This window comes from Alexandromys fortis, unplaced genomic scaffold (assembly GCF_014885135.2).
Source record: "Alexandromys fortis isolate MF-2015 unplaced genomic scaffold, M_Fortis_MF-2015_v1.1 scaffold_12, whole genome shotgun sequence".
NCBI classification, from domain to species: domain Eukaryota; kingdom Metazoa; phylum Chordata; class Mammalia; order Rodentia; family Cricetidae; genus Alexandromys; species Alexandromys fortis.
This window is the reverse complement of record NW_026067937.1, coordinates 7,970,665-7,984,162: the sequence shown is the minus strand read 5'-3', so window position 1 is coordinate 7,984,162 and position 13,498 is coordinate 7,970,665. Positions and strand designations below refer to the sequence as shown.

Genomic DNA, 13,498 nt, shown 5'->3' with positions numbered 1-13,498 from the left:
AAGTTGGGTATTCATGCTTCATCTTGAAGGAAAGAGAAAAATAATATTGCCTCACAGATCTGGAGCAAACCAGAAATACCAACTATCCCAAAGTCGGACTTCAGTTCGCTATGAACATTGGACATCAAATGATACTAAGGTGGCTGAGCCATCCTTGCTGGCCCTGGATTCCCCTTGGCTTTGTATCAAAAGTCTAAGGCAAATAAAACCAGTCTCACCATCTGGCTCCAACCCAGAGTTGGAATAATGCTCTGGACTTAAATATTTTTAAGTCCAGTCCTTTTCAGCTTTTCTTAGAAAATGAGAGTTAGCAAAAATTATGTACCAAATTGTTTAGGATAAGGGCATGAGAATCAGACCCAATAACTAATTAACAGTGTTCCTTCTCTCTCTCTCTCTCTCTCTCTCTCTCTCTCTCTCTCTCTCTCTCTCTCTCTCTTTCTCTCTCTCTCTCATATGTGATATGATGATATATATGTATGTATATATATTTCTGTTTACTTTTATCGGTCCTGTAACACTTTATAAACAGAAAAATTAAGAAGTATTACAAAATTAACCCTAATTAATTAATAAAATAGAAAAATATTGGGTACATACAAAAAATAACCTTAAAATGGTTTAGTCCTACAACAGTTTAGATATCTTTTTACCAAATTCTTCAAAGTCAAGGGCACTAATCCTCCCCCCTTTTTGCCCAGCAGCCTCTTCCTTACCACCTACATCGCAATCACATTGGTATTTGTTGCCTACTGAGAGCTGAGACCACTTTTGAGGCAAATGGAAAAACAAGCTAAGCAGAGGACCGGGGTCCTTTCCCTAGCGACTAAACTTCTATTCGCTATCCTTTCAAGTATTTTCAATGAAATAAGCCCCACCTGGAGCAAGCCTTGACTTTCATCATAAAATTGCAAAGTCAGAGCTACATAAGAGTCTGTGTTATTCCAAGTAAATTAAAAATGGAACATGCTGACAGGTGTTGGCCAAATTTTGCAGAAGGCAAAAACTAAAAAAGATGAACTAGCATCTTGACAACGTGATGCCAGACTCCAGCCTGCAGCATAGCCCTCTAGCTGATGGATTATCTATAGAGAACACTGGGAGTGCCCACAGGTCCTTTGCTCATGGGACTTCTCCAAACATGCCTTCCTGCTGTCCTTCCATTCAGCCTGCCTGTCCATCCAAGTCCCAAACCCTCCTGTTGCCTGCACTTATTCCCTGTGACTTCCCAAAGGCCCTTTTAAAAGACCTTTTCAAATTTAATTTCTTCCCAGACAGCAAAGAACTCTAGTTGCTGATACCAATCAGAATCTCCCCTGCGGCCAGGGTCTGCGTAGGTGAACACCATTTCCCAGCCTTATCATAACCCAGCAGATGCTGCTTGCCAACATTGCGATTACATACATAAGTATGTATCTAGACATCTCCAACTAGCGAAAGTCTTGTCTTCCAGCATCATCGAAAGCCAGAGCTAAAGGGAAAATTAGAGGTTATCAGGTCCTGAGGATGCATCTTGAAGGACAAAGTGCCTCCATGCGACATCTCAGGAGAGGAAAGAACTGCAGAGAAAACAAACACTTCAGATGTGGTCTCCAGGGTCCCGGGACAAGATTCTTCTCGCTACAGGAAGAAGAGACTTCTGGCCCTCCCACCCTGACACCATTTTCACTAGTTTGGGCCCTCAAAGAACTTGAGTTGGTGACAGATCAGAACCTTAACAAGTCATTGCTAAATTAGAGCCTTGGGTGATTGTGCAAATTCGCAGGCTGCAAGGGCCATGGAGAGACAGTATCTCCAGTCACTCATCTCTCCCCTACTTCCCCGTCCTTAAAATTGCTTTCTAATTAACTCAATGTGGATTATCCCTGTTAGTAAATTTTCTAATGCGTTATTAATTACTCTAAACGTCAACTGCAGCTCATTTTCAGCACACTCAGGAACGCCGCAGCAGGTTGCCTAGGAGCTGTCTGCCTCTTTTCTAAACAACTAGTGCCACCATGTGGACAAAAATGGGTAGCTTCTTAAGGAACCGGGACAAACCATCAAGAAAATAAAGCAATTACTGAATTTCTGGACTAGTTAAGAAGAAATTGTGTGTCTTATTATCTTCTCCCCCTTTGTCTCCGCTTCTATTTCTACCCTTCTTACCTTTCTACCATGGCTTGCCACTCTAGGAATCCTCCCACCCCATCCTACAGTTCCTACGAACCACTAAAAGCTTACAGGATAAAAATAATTTGCCCAAAAGCTCACACCTAGATAGCAGCAGTGTTCCACCAAAATCAAGGGCCCAACTTGGAGTTAGCATCACTGTCCCATTACTACTGACGGCTCCTACCCCCCAAGAACACCTTCTCCTAATTCCTCAAACAGGTAAAGTGTGAGAACCGCATCTTCATTGTAGATGCTGCAGACTGAAAAGTGATGGACTGAGCACAAGTCTCTACTAGGCCGAGTTTCTAACCTGGTGACAGGTGGCCCTGTCCAAACCCAACAACAGAAGGGCATCTCTTTGTCTCCATCCCGTTTAGCTGCCAAGCATTTAACAGTGAATTCAAAGGTCAGACTAGGATGGAATTGGCCTAACATCCTCAGAGCTAGTATTCATGTTGGAGAACCCAGCATACCTATCCTAAAAATCAGAAAGCAGAAACGGTGTGACAGGATACCACAGGGGGGATATCCCTTTGTTTCATGCTCAAAATTGTAAGTCATGCTCAAAGCCATCTTCAGGCAGGAGGTGTGGCTAAAATGGCTCCCAAGGCATCGGTATTTCCAAAATCTGGAAATGTGCCAGACGAAGTTACAAACAACCTTAATATTGTATTTCATTATAACAAAATAGTTTAAAGGACCATCTGAACTCTAGTGATTCTTATTTATGCCACTTTTAGATTAAAAGTAACTGTCACGAATGAAGGAGGATGCACGGCGAGCTTAGCTGTGGTTGTCATTCACAGTTCTCTATTCTGCTATCAGTGGGTGACTTTCAATTTCTTCAGGCTTCTCTGAGTCTTTCCCAGCGCTCCAGCGCATCCTCACTCCACAACCAATCACAAACTAGAACCAACAATGGATATCATTAACACGTGGCAATGGTTTGGGACAGTGTTTGAATATCCCCTGCGGTTTCCAGGGACTAACTGTAATCCTCACTGTGGGGCATTAAAAGGCGAGGACTTTGGCGAGTCAGATAAGTTCCCTAGAGCAGAGATCACGATTGAATGCATGAGGGAAGGAGAGAGAACTGCTAGAAACACCCGCTGACCCACGAACTCCCGGGGGCCCCTGCGCTACGATGCTCTGCATCTTTCAAACTTCTTCAGCAAGAACTTTTGTACCTCTAGAGCCATGAGACAAAATCAACATGTTCCTATTTTTGAATAGCTTGCCTCAGTATTTCACTATAGTTATAAAGCACTACTGCAGAAGTATTGCACGTATCATACAAGAAAAAATATTCATAACAATTTAACAAAACAATATGTGAGTAGCTTCGAGGCCTCTCCTAAACATCTTCCTGGCCTCATAATTATTCATTGGCTATCTTTTGATTTGTAGAGACTACATGTAAGATGTAGAGAGTAAACTCAAGATTAGGTGGTTTCTGGTTATTTGGATTCATAATCTCGTCTCTCTAATAAAGACATTCCACAAGCTTATAAAATATGTCAGTAGGTAAAGGCTCCTGCTGCCAAACCTAACTACCTGAGTTCAATCCCTGGTACCTATTTGATAAAAGGAGACACATGTTGTAGCTGTCTTCTGACCTCCACACACCTGACATCACACATTAATATGAGTACTGATGGAGGGAGAGGAGAACAATTATAAATAAATAAAATGTAATAAAAATAATTGTTAAAGGAATGGGGTGCTGGAAAGATGGTCCAGTGTTTAAGAGCACTTCTACTCCCCACAAGAGTGGAGAGCAGTTCCCAGAACCATTGGCAGATGGTTCACTACCACCTATAATTCTACCTCCAGATTTGATGCCCTCTGTAGGCAGAGACTGATGGTTCGTTCCCAGCAGCCCAGACCTGAAAAATCACACAGAAACTGTACTAATTACAATTTCACCAACTAGTCAGGTGTATTTCTGGCTAGCTCTTACATCTTAATTACCCATTTCTATAAATCTGTGTATCGCCACGAGGCTGTGGCCACAGCACATGACTACTATCTAACAAGATTGTGAACCACAAAGGTCCGTGGTGTGAATCAGTCTGAGCCTGAAGGGTCAAGAGCAGAACACGGAAGTCTTAGCTCAAGGAAAACAAGTTTTCCCTCTGTCTGCCTTTGTCTTCCATTGTAGACCTACACACCTTAGGAGATACCCACTGGCACTGATGAGGGTGTCTTCTTCACTCGCTTCATTTAAATTCTAAATTCTTACAAATAAGCCCATGTTTTACCAGCTGCCTAGGCATCCCTAGCCCAGTTACGTTAACACATAAAATTACCTATCAGGACTCTCTGGAGAGGTGATTTAGCTAAAATGAAGCCATGGAGTGGTTTCTAACATACCAGTCTCACTGTTGTCCTATGTAAAGGAAATGTAGGACTGGAGACATGACTCAGCAGTTAAGAGCACCTGCTGTTCTTTCAGCCACTGGAGTTCAGTTCCCAGAACTCACCTAGGGTTAACTCAGGACTGCCTCTAACACCTGCTACATGGAATCTGATACTCTTCTATTGCCTTCTGATACCTGGATAGACATGATATACACACACGTGAAGAAAAATAAATGTTTGGGAAAAACAAGGAAAAGAAAAAGGAACACTGTGGAAATGGGGCAGAAAGATTATAAGAGCCAGGGATCCGGGAGTTTGCTGTGAGAATGTGTCCTTTAGTAATGTCAGGAGCTACATCCATGAAGTCTCACCAATAGGGCCACATAAACATGAGCTAAACAAGGACAGCAGCAAAAGACATGCTAATGTGGCTGGGGTGGCGGAGCCTATGAGGCCCAGCCACATATCAAAGAATTCTAGGCAACTACGGAAGACTGAGAGCTGGAGAAAGTCTTCCACAGGGACAAGCACACCAAGTGGTTATCCAGTGCCAAATGGTCAGCCCTGAAAACAAGTAACACCGTACAGACTGAGCAGATTGTATTTATGTATTTAGGAATATATATGTGTGTGCATGTAACAGCAAATATTTAATAAAAAAATAGAGGCCATGAATTTGAGAAAGAGAAAGGAGGGAGATAAAGGAGAATTGAGAGGGTGAAAAGGGAATGGAGAAATGATGTAAATACACGATAATCCAAAAAATTTTAAAAAATTAATTTTAAAAACACTATTTAAATAAGAATCCTGACTTTGAAATAGTATAATTTCCCCCATTATATTCTAGCCCTACCTCTTTTAACTTGTATGAATTTTGGTATGTTTCTTAGTCTCCCGAATACCACTTTTTTAAATTTTAAAATTGGAGTAATGGAGCTGGAGAAATGGCTCAGCAGTTAAAAGCATGTACTGATCTCACAGAGGACCTGGGGTCAATCCTCAGCATCCACACAGTGGCTCGCAATCGTGAGTAACTCCAGTTCCAAGAGATCCAGAGTCCTCTTCCAGCTTCTGTGGGCACCGGATGCATGTGGTACACAAAAACGCACACAAACACACGCATACACATGAAAATAATAAAACAATAACTTTAAAAAAAACATATAAAATTGGAATAACAATGTGTGCCTGGTAATGTCCCTGGAATAATTAAACTAGTCAATATGGGTGAGGTGCTTAGCACACTGTTCCCCCAATCTCTCAGGCTTCCTCAAAACACTCTCCTTCCACAGACTCCTTCAGTTTGCTTAGTGGCAATAACACGCCCCAAGGAACACTCTTGATCAAGACCAGATCGAACTGATCATTTTTCTCCAGAACGGTCACATCCAATCAGTCAGTAAGTTTTAATCTTCTCAAAATCATGGAGGGTGGGGTGGATATTTCACTTCTCTGGTCCAAAGCCCCTGTGCTGCTTCTTCATCTTGGTTAAATCCAACAAGAAATGCCTCACAAGAGCTGAAAGCAGATCACCTCCCTACACATCTACTCTTCCCTCCGCACCACAGCTGTCTTAAACTTTCTGTGGGCTTCCAAAAGCCCAGATACGCCGTCAGTGGCAGCTCACTCGCTGAAATACCACCTTAGACATTCTGTGCTAGTCAGGGAGCTCTGGAAGGGGTGAGGGGATACACACGCACACACACGCACGCACACACACACACACACACACACACACGAGGAAGAGAGAGAGAGAGAGAGAGAGAGAGAGAGAGAGAGAGAGAGAGAGAGAGAGGGGAAAGACTGCTGATGGCTCTCTAAAGTGTGTGTTCCCAAAGAATACCCCTGTCTCACAAGACTGGAACTGTAAAAGGCCACCATGTGACCTCATGATAAACTATGTGAGAGGAAGTCCAGTCAGACAAGAGAAAAAGGGAAGCTATTGGGGGCCGGAAGGGAGGACTGACATGAGAATATTTAAACTTTTGGATTAAATAAGCTCCATTCTCATAGGTTTCTAAGTGATGGAGGTCATGAAATTCCATGGACTACTCTAAGTGGGCTTAATGTAAGGGCTTTGTCTCGTTGTTGGCAAGGTCCTGTTAAATAGCCTGAGCTGTCCTACAGTTCACAATCCTCCTGTCTCAGTCTTCCTAACGCTGAAACTGCGGGCATGTATGTGCCATTTCTACCTGGCTGAATTGAGGTTTCTGGCCCTCAAAACCACCCTAAGTCCAAAGAAACAAAGATCTTTTATTCTATCCTTGCAAGTTTCCTTAGTAGTTTTGAGTTCCTGGAAAATCACAACAACATCACAAGGAAACTTTCCTTCAACCCAAGGGATTTCAACATTTTCCTTGCTCCTAAGGAAGTTCCTGCTTTGGTAGCTTTTTCCTTAAAGAAGACCAAATTTGGGGTTCTCATCCCCCCTTTTTGTAAATGGCTATGAATTCATTTTACATAGTGATGTGTTTCCTAAAGATAATTTTTCGAGTACTTCATGTATACTCTGACACCAATATCTCTCCCTTCCTCCCATCTCCCTGTTTATTCTTCCAACTTTTCTCTTTTCCCATCTGCTTTTCCATGGCAGGGATGCTCATGTGTGTGTACATACATGTCTGGTTTTGTGTGACTATGTACAATCTAGGATTCACAGATGAGAGAAAATACGCAACAGTTTTGTTTCTGAATCTGACTTATTTCACTTAATATGATAACCTCCAGTTACATCTATTTTACAACAAATAACATAATTTTGTCTTTCTTTATGGCTGAATGAAAGTCCATTGTGGAGTTTATGATCTTTGAACCAGTATTCATCTCTCCACCTTCCTGACTGTGAACTCATTGTGGTCCCACTTCTGCTGCCATTGCAATCCCTGCCATGAAAAACTGTACCCCAAAAAACTGTGAGCCAAAATAAACTGCTCTTTCCTGAAGTTTTTTTTTCCATTCAGACCTTTACCACTATAATGAGGAAAGTGACTAATGCAGTGATGATTGATTATTGTGATGGTCATATGCCCTGCTTCGTTTTCATAAGTTCCTCAATTGTGCCGTCTTCGTTAATGCTTTACTTGTAAACAAACCTTGAGAACCTGTTTATGGCATGAAGGCCACTCAAACCCTTCCCCTGCTGTATATGTGATATAAGAATGTCCACAGACACAGAATGGAAAATGACTGCATAAACTATTCAATAGGAATAGAGCAAGAGAAAGCATACAGAGAGAGAAAGAGAGAGAGATTAAAGCAGACCACCTTCAAGATGTTTTCTACTACTGAATTCATTATAACGCTTTCATGTCTATACATCGTTGTACGTGTTTGCATCAGCCTGTCCACTGTCCTACTCCTGACCTGCTGGCCACCTGCCTGCTCTTCCCTACAGTCTCCATTCTGCTTTCATGTGGTATATCCATATTTGTACATACGCTGGATTCTGCATACGAAAGAAAGCTTATGATACTTTGGTCCTCCTTACCGCCTTCTCTAGTTACTCCTCCCCTTCCTTCAACTCCTTCCTCTTCTCTCACAGTCCTCCTCTTTACTTTCATGTCTGCTCTATATATTTATTTTATATGTACATTCTATATATGAAAGAAACCTTAGTAGTTGTAAAGACTCTATCTTCAGCCAGGCAGTGTTGGCACACGCCTTTAATCCTAGCACTTGGGAGGCAGAGGCAGGCAGACCTCTGTGAGTTCAAGGCCAGGCTGGTCTACAAGAGCTAGTTCCAGGACAGCTAAAATTGTTACACAGAGATACCCTGACTTGAAAAAGAGAGAGGGAGAGAGAGACTGTGTCTCTTTAAGTACAGACACACTGAAGATTATCCTTATCATGGGACTTCTGAAAAGACCTAGCAGTCCCTAGAAGTCCCTTACCTGTTCATTTATAGCAAGTCTATTCAGATGAAGCCAGATGCAGGAACTCACACCTTGAATCCTGGCCACTGGGCTGAGACAAGAGGACACTGAGTTTAAGGCAAGCTGGGTACCATAGGCAGCATCAGGTATCATTTTCTTCACACAGCCTTGATGGTTCACAAGTCCCTTTGATGTGACCGAAAAATCCGTGGCTTCCCATACCTTCCAAAGTCACAGAGATCATACTCCCAATTCCCTTCACATTCTCCTCCCCATGAGCTCCTGGAGACCATCAAAGAATGGATACATCAAAGATGTTCTCAATACACCAGCCATCACCAAGCTCTATAGAGATCTGCAGATAAAGAAAAGTCAGCATTTCCTGGGGCAGCCTCTTCCTTCATCCTGGACATCCTGGTCATAGCAGGTGTCATTAGTCAACTACCCCAGTTCTCTGAACACAGAAACAATAGAGAAGTGTGACCCAGTTTATCCATATCAATCTATTCACCTCCCCAGGTTTTTTTTTCACTCAAATGCCACCTGCAATATTATTTAACAGCTCTACTTAACGGGACTTGTGTTTTAAGTTAGATTCACATGCTTATTTATTAGAATTATTTTAATAATATCAAATGATAGTAGCAGAAACACAGAGTAGAATAGAATAGACTGGAATAGAATGGAATGGGCTCTCTGTTAGACAGGGAAGGTAGTCAATACAGACAAAAGTGTCCAAAGCCCTGCCAGCACCACACATACCTTCTCCCACCCTAAACAAAAGGACTGAATGAACATTGGCAATGCGTGTTGCTGTTAGCATTTGCCTGATAGGAATTTGTACTCATCGGTTGCCACCTTGTGTGCTCTACAATAGGATGTTGTGAAATGCAAAAGAATATGATGTCTGAGAATCCTTCCAATCTGACTCATATTAGCAATCACTATGTGTCTTCACTGTCCAGCTGCCCATTCAGGACAATGACCAGCAGGTAGCAGGACTGAAGCACCCGTGGCAGATGCAAGACTTTTCCTGATATATTAACAGCTGGGTTGTTTACAGCTCTGCAGCTGCTGTTTATCACTGTGCAGTGTGCTCGGTGGCTCTTCCTCCTCACCTGCTATTTGTCTACATCTCCTCTGTGTCTCCGAGGAGAACAAGAGACCAGTAAACCATGTCGCTGGGAAACAGGACTAAGGAGTCCTAAGTCTTTGTGTTTGTTGAGGAAAGACCCCCCCCCAGTCTCCTCTTCTCTCACCCCTCACGAATTGTGAACTTCTAAACCTAGGCAACTCAAAGAATCAAGGTCTCTGCCTAGGATTCAACTTGAGGATTTGAACTAGTCAACCGCCTAGAATTTTAAACCATCAGCACTGTCTTAGGTAGAGATCACAAAACACAGTAATGTGCTGCTTGCAAGCTACAGGGTAGCTAAACAAACGGCAAGAAAACTGCTCTTTTTGAAGAGATGAATGCTAAAGGGCATAGGAGGAGCCTTAAGAAATGCAAGTGTCCATGGGGCTGACCTAGGCCCTCTGCACATGTTACAAGTTGTGTAGCTTGGTCTTCTTGTGTGACTCCTCACGGTGGGAACAGGGGCTGTCTCTGACTCTGTTACCTGCTTTTGGAACTCTTTTCTCCTATTGGGTTGCCTCATCCAGCCTTAATAGGAGAGGAGGTGCCTAGTCTCACTGCAACTTGATATGTCATGGGTGGCTGATATACATAGGAGGCCTTGCCTTTTCAGAAGAGAAAGGAAGAGGAGTGGATGGGGGCATGGGAGATGGGAGGTTGGGGGAAGGACTGGGAGGAGAAGAGGAAAGAAGTGGAAACTGTGATTGGACTGGGGAAAATTAATTAATTAAAAATAAATAAAATTTTTAAAAAGAAATGTAAACTTTCAGGAAGATTAATAGATGATCACATGAATCCTCTTTCCCAATAGCCCATCACAGCATCTATAAAAACATCCAAAGGTAAAGAGATTTTTATTTTACTAAAAGTTAGGATTAAAAGCTAGTCACGTGCCAGAAACTCCAGAAGTAGCTGCTCTATGTTAGCAAAATGATGGGTAGACACCATATGTTTTTGGACACCCAAGGATTCTACAACTAAGCCATAGATTGTGGATTAAACAATAAAACACTTCTTTCTGATACTATAAAAAGCCGAAATTCCAGAGGAAGGAGTTGGTAGCTTTGCCTTATGAGTCTCCTTTTCTTGGTTCTCAGGTATTGCTATTTTGTCTTATTGTTGTATTATTATTCATCTCTGGCATCTCTTCATCTTGCTCCTCATAGGGATGCAAGCCACAGCACATGAGGGCTTCACCTTTAGCTCCTTAATTACTTCCCAGAGGCCCCATCTCCAAGACAGCCAGCCACACCAGAGCACCCAGTTTAGTCCACAAAGCAGCTCAAATCCACTCTTCAATTTTTCCTTAAAAAACAGCTTAGAAGGAAAACAGGGAAGGAAAAGAATGAAGGGAAAGAAAGAATGAAAAAAGCCATAGTGTCCTATGACAGAACGGAAGCCAACTATGAGTCACAGGCCAGTCCTAAGAATAACATCCAACCTGAAGATGAAGAGAGGTGATTCTGATGAACAGAGTCACTCAAAATAAAAGCGACATGAGGAATGAAGCTGATTAAGGCTCAAGGACAGAAATCACACAACCATCTCAGTAGAGGTGGGGAAAGCTTTTGACGAAATCTTACATCCCTTTTTAACAAAATACCCTTAAGAGACTGGTAACAAGACGTGCTAAATATGGCATGCCTGTATACAAAGTGTACTCAAAGCATTTCTACTTTTATAAAATCAGTAACAAGACAGGAATTGTATTGACTGGTTTTGTGTGTCAACTTGACACAAGTTAGAGTCATCAGAGAGGAAGGAGCTTCAGTTGAGGAAATGTTTCCATGAGATTTAGCTGTAAATAAGGCATTTTCTCAGTTAATGATCAAAGGGGAAGGGCCCATCCCATGGTAAGTGGTGACATTCCTAAGCTGGTGGTCCTGGGTTCTATAAGAAATCAGACTGAACAAGCCAGGGGAAGCAAACCAGTGAACAACACCCCTCCATGGCCTCTACATCAGCTCCTGCCTCCAAGTCCCTGCCTTGCCAGAGTTCTTGTCCTCACTTCCTCCAGTGATGAACAGCAACGTGTAAGAACAAGCAAAATAAACCCTTTCTTCCCCAGCTTGCTTTTTGGTTATGGTATTTGGTCACAGCAATAGAAACCCTAAGACAAGGGTTTAATATTCTCCATTCATATTAAGTATAGTGCTTGCAATCATCATTAGGGCAATAAGACAAGAGAAGGAAATAAAAGGAATATACAGGTGAAGACAGATGCTTAAAAGAAATCCCACGCTAGCTCAAAATTGAGTATATTAGAAGGTTATTTATTTAGGGGTAGACTCACAGATTACAGCCCTCTGCTTGAACGGGGAACAGCAACCGAATTCCACAGCCAGAAGATAGGCCAAACACACACTTTACATTGGCATATATAGTATAAGAGGACACGCCCAAGTGAGAAGGTAACTTAAAGGCTATTGGCAGTAGGAATTCCTACAGCATACAGGAAATAGAGAAGTAACCATCTTTATTTGCAAATGATATGAATCTATTAAATGAAATATCCTAAAGACTCCAAGAGAGATGACATCTGACAAATACCCTCCGGAAAATGCCAAGATGCAAAATCAATATACAAAAATCAGTACTCTCCCTATACTCACAGAACAAGCATTCACCATCCACCATATTCTAAAAACATACCTTGGAATAAATATAACTAAGTAAGTGAAAAATCTCAGTGCAACACTAAAACATTATAGAAATAAGTCAAAAAGCACATTAGAAAATATGAAGATTTCCCGTACGTAAGAATTGAAAGAATTAATATTGTAAAAATGACCGTACTGTTGAAAGAAATCTACAGATTCAATATAGTCACCATCAAAGTCAAAATGTCCTACAAAGAAAAGAAAACAAAATCTTTAATTTGGCTTTTCCCCTGCTGCTGCCAAATTGCACGGAAGTGGAGGCTAGGATGTGCTAAAGATTCTGCCTCACCCATACATAATCTACCGCCACGGAGGGGGACGAAATTGCTGCTACAAGAGTAACGGAGATCAATACTGCTCTACAAGAGATGCTGAGACCACCCTCATCCACAGTTGTCTCACACGTGGCATATGTGAAGCCGCCAAAGCCTTAGGTAAGCGCCACACCCGTCTCTGTGCTTTTGAATTCAAGTGTGAGGAGCAAATGCATGTCAAGTTGGTGGCGGCACCCTGTGCTGAGGAGCAAATCAACCTAATTAAACTTGGTGACAAAAAGAAACTAGGGAAATGGGTAGGTCTCTGTAAAGTCGACCAAGAAGGAAAACCACAAAAAGTGGTTGGTTGCAGTTGTGTAGTGGTTAAGGACTATGGCAAAGAATCTCAAGCCAAAGATATTATCAAAGAGTACTTCAAATACAAGAAATGAATAAATAAAACTTTGGCTCACTTAAAAAAAGATATCAGTCAGTGGAATGGAGGTTGGTACACACCTTTAATCCCAACACTCAGAAGGTAGAGGCAGGTGGATCTCTGAGTTCAAAGCTAGCCTAGTCTACAGAGCTAGTTCTAGAACAGCCAGGCCTTCACAGAGAAACACTGTCTCGAAAAATGAAAACAAAAACACAATTTCTAAACTCAAATGGAAGCACAAAAGATCCTGGATAGCCAAAGCAACCCTAAATACCCTCTAGCTCTCTGTGATTACTTTTTTCAACTAGTTGCCAACTCGGCCTCCTGACCCAAGGTTGATTTTATTTAATTATTGCAAATGCAAACTCAACATTCAGAGTGTGAGCTAATAGCCCACAACATTTCTTTCTTTTATCTAAATAAAAAGGAAAGGTTTAACTCTAACACAGTAAAACTATATAAATAAGAACAATTATCAAGTAAAGATTACAATCACAAAGTCCATTCTGTTTATATTTGCCAATTTGGAGATACTACTCTATTATCTTCTATCTTGGTGAGCCCAAAGTTTTATACCTAAGCCACTTTCTGTCATAACTTGTATTACCAACCTCAAAACATCTTTT

At 41.8% G+C, this 13,498-nt stretch overlaps 1 pseudogene; it reads left to right on the top strand.

Annotated features, from left to right (window-relative positions):
* Positions 1–12,308: 12,308 nt before the first annotated feature.
* LOC126504534 (40S ribosomal protein S12-like) lies at positions 12,309–12,888 on the top strand (annotated as a pseudogene).
* The last annotated feature ends 610 nt before the right edge of the window (positions 12,889–13,498 follow it).